This window comes from Equus caballus, chromosome 3 (assembly GCF_041296265.1).
Source record: "Equus caballus isolate H_3958 breed thoroughbred chromosome 3, TB-T2T, whole genome shotgun sequence".
NCBI lineage: Eukaryota > Metazoa > Chordata > Mammalia > Perissodactyla > Equidae > Equus > Equus caballus.
The window spans coordinates 101,602,565-101,613,125 of NC_091686.1; the positions used below are offsets into that span (position 1 = coordinate 101,602,565).

General features: G+C 36.7%; 1 long non-coding RNA gene across 1 annotated transcript; it reads left to right on the plus strand.

Moving 5' to 3' along the window:
* Window positions 1-1,948: 1,948 nt before the first annotated feature.
* On the plus strand, window positions 1,949-5,382 carry LOC111772712 (uncharacterized). Its single transcript, XR_002806717.2, has 2 exons — window positions 1,949-2,010; window positions 5,062-5,382. It is a non-coding gene; the product is annotated as an uncharacterized lncRNA (long non-coding RNA).
* The last annotated feature ends 5,179 nt before the right edge of the window (window positions 5,383-10,561 follow it).

Below are 10,561 nucleotides of genomic sequence, written 5' to 3' on the forward strand. Positions count from 1 at the left end.
GCAGGTGGCCCAGTGTTTCGTGGGTTTGAATCCTGGGCGTGGACATGGCACTGCTCATCAAACCACGCTGAGGCAGCATCCCACATGCCACAACTAGAAGGACCCACAACGAAGAATATACAACTAGGTACTGGGGGCTTTGGGGAGAAAAAGGAAAAAAATAAAATCTTACAAAAAAAACAAAAGAAAAGTAAAACAGAAATAGGTGAAAAAAAAAAAAAAAAACTAAACATACTCTCACCAATGAGCCCGTACTCACTCTGCTTGGTATCTACAAAGGAATTGAAAATGTACGTCAATAAATAACCCCACAAACATATGTTTATAGCAGCTTTATTCATAATTGCCAAAACTTGGAAGCAATCACAAGGTCCGTCAGTAGGTGAATGGATAAATGAACTGTGGGATATATCCAGACAAAGAAATGAGCTGTCAAGCTTTGAAAAACATGGAGGGACCTATATTGCATATTGCTAAGTGAAAGAAGCCAATCTGAAAAGGCTACATGATATATGATTCCAATTATATGACATTCTGGAGACAGTAAAAAGATCTGGGGTTGCCAATGATTTGAATGGGGAGGAGGAAAGCATAGGCCGACCACAGAGTTTTAGGGCAGTGAAACTTCTGTATGATACTCTAATGATGGATACATGTCATCATACATTTGTCCAAGCCCATAGAATGTACAACACCTATAGTTAACCCTAATTAAACTATGGCTTCTGGATGATAATGATGTGTCAATGTAAGTTCATCAATTGTAAAAAAGGTACCACTCTGGTGGAGAGTATTGACTTGGGCGAGGCTATGTATGTGTGAAGGCAGGGAATATAGGAAATCTGCATTTTCTATTCCTTACTGCTGTGAACCTAAAACTGCTCTAACAAATAAAGTTTATTAAAAAAAAAAGATAAAATTTGAGAAACTTTAATCATGATCCATTCTATGCAGTTTGGAAATAAAACCAAAACCCTAGAGTATCCTAGAAGATACAGGGTGAAGAATTGAAAGACTGACTTGAGTCTGAATTTGATCAAGACTTAACCAAGCAAGTCTGAAATTCTGCTGCAGTATTAGAACTGAGGTAACCAAGCTACCTGAATGAAACCCTTTGATATATGGAGTAAGCAGGTTGGAGACCTTTTCATCACAGCAGGAAAATGCTGATCATTCCATAAGTGAAGAATGCAACGATTGATGTAACAATGAGAAATGGGGTCATGGAATGTGGCAACATAGGAAGATATGTTGGTAATAAGGATGGGGATTCTTGTTGGGGTAAGGGATTAAGGGTACATAATTCGAACCAAAACTATTATTCTGAGAATTAAGAAATAAATATTGGAAAATTATATTTAAGTAATTTACTCATTCATTATATCAAAATTTATATATTAAGTGCTTCATAGGAGCTGGACATTATAGAGAGGGGAACAGACAATGCGTAAATAAATAAATTAGGTAGATAGATAATAAGCAACTTGAATACATTTGGAAAATGGTGCTAAAATATTGTTATGGTTCTTTATAATGTACTTTACTGGCTACTTCTTTGGTTTTGCTCAATTATATTTTTCCCCATTGGAAGGTATCTCAGAAAGTAGTCGCTTCTAACTGGGAAGTTAGGAGGGCATTTCTGTAGAAACTGAAGGATAGTGATTGGAGATCTCTGGGGAGAGAGACTTGGTTGACATGTTCAAATAGGATGTAACCCAAGTCAGAAGTCATTTCTGTAGACTCAAGAGATCAAACAGTAGGAAGGATATAGACAATGTGCCAGAGACAATCACATTCAGAGATAAGAAGAATGGCAGATTGTCTGTAAGAAAAAACAACCCTTGGAGCATCATGGAGGAAAATCAGGGAACAAAGTCATGATATTCATTCATTCATATGTCTCATTTATACATTCCATAAATATTTATTGAGTGCTTGCTATGTTTCAGGCATGCGGCTATCAGTAAACAGAAGAGAGCAAAATCTCATCATGAGGGTTTCACTAGAGGGGTGAGTAGACAAGAAATAGTATAAATCATCAAATTCTTTAAAAGGTGATAACAATTATGGAAAAGATAATCAGAGTGTGAGAAAGGGAGAGCCAAAAGGTGTAAACTGCAGTGTCAATATAACAAGAGGTATATATAAACCACAGTGAGATGACAAAGATTTCAAGGAGGTGCAAAAATGAACCATAAAGACATCTAGGGAAAGAGCTCTTCTGGTCACATAATGTACTTGAAAAACATCAAGGAGTCCAGTATCCTTGAAATGGAGTGAATAAACAGGGCGAATGGTAGAAAATGATATCAGAGGGGAAAGGGCTGTCCGTCTAGTTGGAGAGACTATGTGAGACCTGGTAAGTCATTATCATTAAGGCACAGGCTTCCCCTGAGCTCTGAGAGGAGTGGCCATGGAGTGCTTTGTATTTTACAGGATGGCCTTAGCTGCTTTGTTGATGATAGACTGTCAATAGACAGGGTTGGAAGCAGAGAGATACGGCAATATTCTTGCCAAGTGGTTATAGTGACTTGGACCAGGGAAGTAGCGCTGGATTTTTTGAGCATAGGCCATGGCAGACAGCACACCAGAAATACTCACAGATGTTTTATTTAACTGTTAATAAAACTCTGGCAGGTAAGTGTTATTTCTTTTCCATAGATAAGGAAAATGAAATAAGAAAATGTTACAAAACTTATTCAAACATAGCATTAGCACTTGACAAACTTGAGTACAAACATCGGTCTATTGGACTAGAAAGCTCATGCGTAATCATGAGAGAATTAAAAGTTGCTTGACCAACAGGAAAGCGCACAATTTTATTCAAAATCTGTGGTCGTGGCCAAATGGGAGATCTCATATTAGACTTGTTCCTGCATATCTGTATCCTAAGATGACAGAACTGGTCTGGTTATTTTTATAACTAGGATTTCGATATTTGCTTTGCTATTTCAGAAATATATTAGTGGCCACAAATTCATAAAGAAACTAGGGCTGTAGCAGTATCATAGTGGGAAAATGTTCAGGCACATGCACATCTTTTCTATTTTTAATTTATAGGAATTGAGCACACATCATGTTGTAAGTAAGATTAGATGACACTATTGCATTTCAGAGATATAGACATTTGACTCAAGTACATAAATAATAGAAGAATGCATGAAGATGCAGACCATCCTCAATTTACGGAGGTTTCTAAAATTTGGATTCAATCATCAACAACATTAATTGCTTGACTCCAATGTACCAGGCAGTGAAGTCACAAACATAGGTAAACACACATATGTTGTAGTAGAGAAGGGTATATATTTCTCATGGTTCTACATGAAGTCTTAGCCCTCATAGAAAGGGAGAATAAACTTAGTGAAAAAATAAAGTTTTCATTTCCACACTGTCGATATTTAATACATACTACATTTGGAATCACTGCCGATACAGCTTTATGAGTCAACTACTTCCATATGGATGTAAAAGGACAGTCTCTATAATTTGGCAGTGTGAGTCTTTCTCAATACTGAAATCTGGAAAGAATTACAACAAAACATCATTCTAAGTGAGAGATGCCAATTCATATCATTTCTATTTATATAAGAACATTAGAAAAGTAAAAAGCCATATTTACACATTTTATATTTATACTTCTTTCATGCTGAGTACTTCTGATATGAACAAATGCTACATCTGACACTTACTGTTTACCATATAAATAAAACTATGTTTCTTACCTAATCCTTCAACACATAAGACTAGGCAAGCCATAATAACAAAATAAAATGAACCTTAAAAAGTGATGATTAGGAGATACATTTTTTAACATATTAAATTAATGCTATTCAATTGCACTATTTTGTTAAATAAATGCTCTGTAAATTAAGGTATATAATACCTCAAAAATGCTATAAAGACAAAGATCTATAGAGGAACACCATATTATTTGGAAAATATTCTAGAGACTTTGAACGACTTTGTTCAATTCACAGTCATAATCAATAACATTTATGGAATGGTCATGGTTCCTTGCAGTCTAGCAAATAGTTTCCATGAGAGGGAACTCTGCTTTAGTAATGTGGTGCCACATAAATGGTTACAGTAAAAAGTCAGAAAAGTGCAGAAGGTGAGGGCCAATATATATTAGTGATTAAGAGAATAGACTCTGGAGTTTTTACACTGGAGTAGAAATCCAAGTGAATGATTATGAGCAATTTATATAACTTTTCTGCACCTCTGTGTCTGTTTCTTCATCTGTGAGATTGCAACAAGAGCATTTCCTGTGCATGGGACTTTTTGAGTATGAAATAAATTAATTTCTCTTAGAACAGTGCCTGGTATATGGTATGTTAAATAAGTGTTTGCTTTATGATTAAATATAAATATCTGTTACAGAAAGATTGGAATTCATAAAATGAGTGCAGAAATAGATTCTAGCAGGAAGCACCTTAGCCAAAAGCAATATGGAAGATTCATGCCAGCAGGGAGATTTTGAACCATTTTTGGAACTAGAAGCATGTCTTGTGAAAGAGAAAATAAAATAATATTTATTGGAAACCTGCCATGTACTAGGTACTTTGCATGCATGATTTCATTCAATTCTTCCTACAGTACACTGAGCTTGAGGAAATTGTTACCATTTCATAAAGAAAAATACCAAAAAATAGTACATAAGTTGTAACAATTTCTCTGCCCATAGAGTCAATACAGGGTCTAAACTGATACATACCTGACTCTAAATTAGGTATTATTAATAATTGTTTTCACCTAATAGTATAATTGGCATCTCCTTCTAGAAACTCATATAGCATCCTATTCAAACCCCTGAAATGTTAAGAGTTTTTAATATTTCCTGTAGAATTCCTGTGTCTGTTTGTGGGAAGAAATCATTTGTTTATCCTGTTTATAAAACACCTTATGCTGCCCTGGTTTTTGGGAGGCAAGAATAATTGTATCCATTAACACATGAATTAATGTAAAGGAAAAAGAATGGGTGGCTCCATGGAAAAGAAACTGACTTTCTTTTTTCTCAAATCCTTCCCTCCATTGCTTTTGATTCTCAAATCCTTTTAGACATAAGATTGTGAGCAAGCAACAGGTAAAGAGTAATTAAAGGGACACCACACTTGGATGAAGATGCTCCAGTGGTGGAGGAGGAAAAGAGGAAGTGATTCACAGTCATAAGGTCTTAGGAAAACTTGAAACACAGGAAGTCATTTCTCCGATAAATCGCGTGAGTGATACCAGGGAAGAATTTCCACTCTCCTCTTCAAGGAATCATGTATGACTGGAGGAAATGATCAGACATTGAAAATTTAATATTTTTTGCATTTTAATATTGAAATGTAATCTGAAGATTTCTGTTACTTTGTATTAAAATAATTATTAATTGTGTCTTGGGCTCTTTATTTACTTATTTTCTTTTTCTTGGGCTCTTTAGAACGCTATATTTTATGACCAGATACAGTGAATGGCCTTGTTATTCTTGGTGTAACAGTACCACACACTTTCACAAAATAGTTTAAAAGCTTTGTGCCTGAGCTTTATTGAGAGAGAGAAAACAAATTCAATTCAGGATTATGGTAAATATTTCAGTGAGTTTCATGTGAAATGAACGAAGTAGAAAAAGTGTTTCCAACATCCTTTTCCTTTCCTCCTTTCTTAATGAGAGTGACCTTCATTCTTGGCTGTCACAAGCTGCCCAGAGCCTCATCCTGCCCCAGCATGACCAAGACACCAGTTCTGCTTCTCTAAAGTGTCCTCCAGAATGCTCTCTTCACTCCTGTCCCAATCTTCTAGGAGCCTGGCTTTCATTTCGCTTAGATTCTGGAACAGCTGCAATAATAAACTCAGCAAAGTGTCTTCTTATTTGTTAATTGCTTAACGTATGAATTTCCAAAAGTCAACAACTGTCAGAACAATCAGAACCTGTATATTGATAGATACTCTAATCTTCATCCAACTGTGAAAGAACATTGAAAATGGTGAAATTGGTTCTGCGACATCCTAAAGTTGCAGAAGGCTAAATATTTTGTGTAGTTTGCTCTTTCCGGTAACTTTCAAGGCCCTTCTTGCAGGTAGCTGACAATTCTCTCTTATGCAAGTCCAAGTTCCCCTCTAAGTCCAGGGCAGCCTGTTTTGTTTCATCCTGATGAAAGTTTTGTTATCCCTTCACGGGAATGAATTATAAACACACCTACAGTGGCTTGTCTTTACCTCTTGCCTAGTGCTGCAAGATCTAACTATTTTATGTAAGAACACTTGCTTACTTTATAAGCACACGGAAATGCACAAGTCCTTGTTCTAATGCTTTCTACAAAAGAAGCAAATGCTCTGGAAAAAAACACTTGAACAAAAATGTCATCAACGAGCCAAGCATTTTAAGGGAACGTTCAACCTGCTCTGATAAACAGATGTTGTCAAATAAAACATGTAATTTAACAGAAATGAGATAGGAAAGATCAACTGCCAAACCATTCTTAAGGGGAAAAAAATCTTGACATTTAGGAAAATGCATCTTTTGGAAGCCACTTGTCATGTAGTCACATATTCATTTTCAAGGTAATCATAGTAAATTACAGTGACCCTGCATCTCATCAGACACTGTTCTTTTCCATAGTTGATCATCTCTTCTTTCATATGTGTGGAGCTGGGCTCTTACGTTTGCAATGCTTGAATGTATAACTCCAAAAAGGAGTTCTGATGTACACATTTTTAAAAGATTCGCTTATTGCAAATATACCACGTAAGTGCCAGGACATTATGGAAATAATACATTTTCTTTAAGTTAGGTCCAATTACTGTGCAAGTCTGTTTGGCTATCAGTAAGAGACATGATTGCTAAGTCAGCTGGCTCATGTCCTAAAGCACTTGAAATATAAGGAGGATACTCTTTTAAAAAATAATGATTAATTACTTTAATTTCATTCATTTTTTTTGTATGAAATATTAGCGTTGGGAATTGTAAAGAAGAGAAAAAATTATATCCGGAGGTATTGGATAAATAAGTACAGAAGGTATGTGGCTGTATATATGTATGAAACATATTCATACAAAATCATATCAGCTCTGCTGAAAAATTTAAAGCTCAATGTAACTTCTAATATAAATGATTTTTATTAAAATTTATTCCTGACTCTTTTTTTCTAATTCAGAACGCAGCACATATTCCTACTGAATTGAAGGTAAATCAGAAGGTTATTGTTCAGAGACATTCAGCTCTTGTTTTCCCTGCTGACACTACCAATATGAATAATGACAAGGCCAGTGATGAGGGTGTTTTTGTGATGCAAATCTCTCCATGGGGAGAGGATTGCGGTTATCATGAGTTTATTTCACAATTCAGCTTCTTTTCTAGCGAGCCTCTATGATGAGATCGACTGTGCCCTTTCTCTACTGGAAAGTGAACTTCCAGTGGATCACAGCACAACTGATTAGCGTCCTTCAGCCACCCAGTCGTCAGTGCCTGAGGACTCCAGATCCACGGGGAGATCGGCACCTCTTATTATGGTGGTCAAAATGAGCAGCGCTGCTCCACTGTGGCGCAGTTTAGCTCATTTTAAGGATGCAGAAAATCTGCCAGTGTGTATTTGTGGAAGAAAATTTGGTCACATTTCATTATCAGCTATATTGACTTCATAATTATCTATCTTTTTACACCAACACAATTGTTTCATCTATTGTGAATTATCCTATGACCCGCGCCCCCCCCCCACCTACTCACTCCCTCTATAAACTTCCCGATAGAACTAACCACTGTCGCAGGATGTCGTGATTATTGATAAACAAGTTTCCTCAACTAGACTGTGATCTTTTTGAGGCCTGGGGCATCAATGAGCTTCAGGACAGGCAAGAACTACAGGGCTGGCCAAGTGTTTGGGATATAACATACCTTCCATTCATCGACCCCTTACAAAAAGCAGTAATGTATCAAATGCCACTTGTTAAAAATGGCTTTTTCTAGTTTTATTTTCTGTAACTAATAAATACCAGAAGAATCTAATGTGACAGTCTTTGTCAATGGCCATACAGAACATGTGAAAAAATGCTTAAAGCAAATAATTAGACAGACAATTTTCTAGTGCAATTGATCACAGAGAATATTTTTATGAAGCAATTTGTGGGACAAGATTTCTACCCAACATACTTCAGGAGATGCTCATCTGAATACTTATTAGCAATGTTCACTTGGACTATGTTGCACATACAATGAATCATATGATCAAGTATTTATTTAACCATATAAAGTCATTATGAGAAATATGTTCTTAGATGTATTTCTCTATGGATTTTACACACACACACAGGAAAATAGAAAAAGACTTTCCTGATATCATTAGACATGGTTTACACATGGCAATTTTGTGTGACAATTTGGAAATTGTCTGATTACTGTGGTCAGTTCTTAGAGAACTATAAATTAGATTATGAGGCGTGCTGCAGAATTTATTTCAGGTCCCAAATTTATTTATTTCTGTTTCTTTTCTCCTACACTTTCTCTTTTCTTTTCTTTTCTTTTCTTTTTTTTTTTTTGAGGAAGGTTAGCCCTGAGCTAACATCTGCTGCCAATCCTCCTCTCTTTGCTGAGGAAGACTGGCCCTGAGCTAACATCTGTGCCCATCATCCTCTACCACAGCATGGCTTGATAAGTGGTGGGTAGGTCCACGCTTGGGATCCGAACCAGCGGATCTCAGGCCACCGAAGCAGAGTGTGCCAACTTAACTGCTGTGCCACTGGGCCGGCCCCTACACTTTCTTTTTCTTTTCCATATTTGAAAAAAAGAAAAAAATTATTGACAAAAGTTCACTTTCTTTGCTTCTGATTAAATAACATTCTGCTCTATTGAAGTCTTTCTCCCCACCCCCATCCTCTCTCTCTCTCTTCCACAAGCCTTGTTTCTTTCCCTCATTCTGCAATCAGTCTCTAGTAAAGATAACACTTCTCAGAAACAAGACTAGATCATCACGGTTACTAGTGACAAACAGAAAAGAAGTGCACACAAGCAAGCTTAAGCTCAATTAGACCCACAGGGAAAAATCAAGGACACGGAAAAGAACAGCCACAAGGAATGAGGTTGTATCTTCCAACTTGTACACAAAGGAGAATAAAAAGGAACAAAATTCTGGATTCCAAGGCCCAGTTGACGTCACCATATGAAAAGCAAAGTGCAAACTGAAGGCAATTAACTGGATAGTTGGAGCAAAACCAAACAATTTTGCTTCAGTTAAATGGTTACTTCACTTGAAAGTAATTTTGGACTAGAATTCTCCTGAATGGTCTGATAAAATTATTCATTAATCTGTTGCAGGAGTGGGAGGGATAATTTATCATCTCTAAGGGCCTCCCCTTGAAATGAAGTAACAGTTTTTCAAGTCAAGAAAGGGACAGGTGGGAAATCTTATCTATTAATGACCATGTGGTTGTGGTCTTTGTGGTTTTATCCTCAGCCTATTTCTCACATCTCTGTCAATGTGCAGTCTACTTCTAAAGTTTGTCCTCTGCCCTTCCTATATGAACCAGTTGGGAAATCTGGAGATCTGGATATTCTCAACAGAGTTCTGCAGAATTAAGTTCATGGTTTTAATTATTTCAATTCTGATTGTCCAACATATCTGTCCATAAATGACAATTAGAAACAACATTTATTGATTTTTTTGCTCTGGACTAAATGCAATAAGCATTGCTCTAACCCACACAGAAACAGTCAAGTTGATAATTATCATTGCAGACAAAGAAATGGAAGCTCCTTGGGGCTTGTCCAGTGGCATAGCGGTTAAGTTTGCACGCTCTGCTTCTGTGGCCTGGGGTTCGCCACGTATAAAAAAGAGGAAGATGTTAGCTCAGGGCCAATTCTTCCTCAGCAAAAGGAGGGGGACTGGTGGTGGATCTAAGCTCAGGGCTAATCTTCCTCACCAAAAGATAAAACAAAAAAAAAGAAATGGAGGTCCAATAACTCAGATAACTTACCTGAGGTCACACAATTAGGCAGAGATTTACTTGGAATTAATTTCTAGGTTTATCTCACCCTAAACCCATGGATTTCAGTTGATATTTTTTATATTAGTTCTAAGGCATCATTAAAAAATATTAGCTGCTTCTTTTTCTCGTAAGAGTGGGTGTAGAAAATTGAAACACTCACTTATTTTTAGGATCAACGGCCTTCAAACATTTTTTAACATGTTGCATTTAAAAAAATAAAGGAGTACATTCCTCAATACATTTTTATTTTTCTCCATGCAGGAGCCAGAGAGATGGTTTAAAAAGGGAAATCAGATTCTGTCATTACCTCACCTGCTCAGAAGCCTCCAATGGCCTATCACACTTTGACTAATATCCAAAATCTTAGCCATGCCAGAAAGCCTCTCATGATCTGGCTTCTCTCCTTCCGACCTCCCCCTCATCCCACCTCACACCCACCACCACTCCTGTATATTCTGGCATTTTTCTTTTCTTCAGATGTGCCATGACTTTTCGTGTCAAAGGACCTCTTCTTATGGGTCACCTCTTTACTTCCTTCTGGCTTTTGCTAAAATACTATATTCAGTCCACCCTAAATGGAATAGCATCTCTCTCA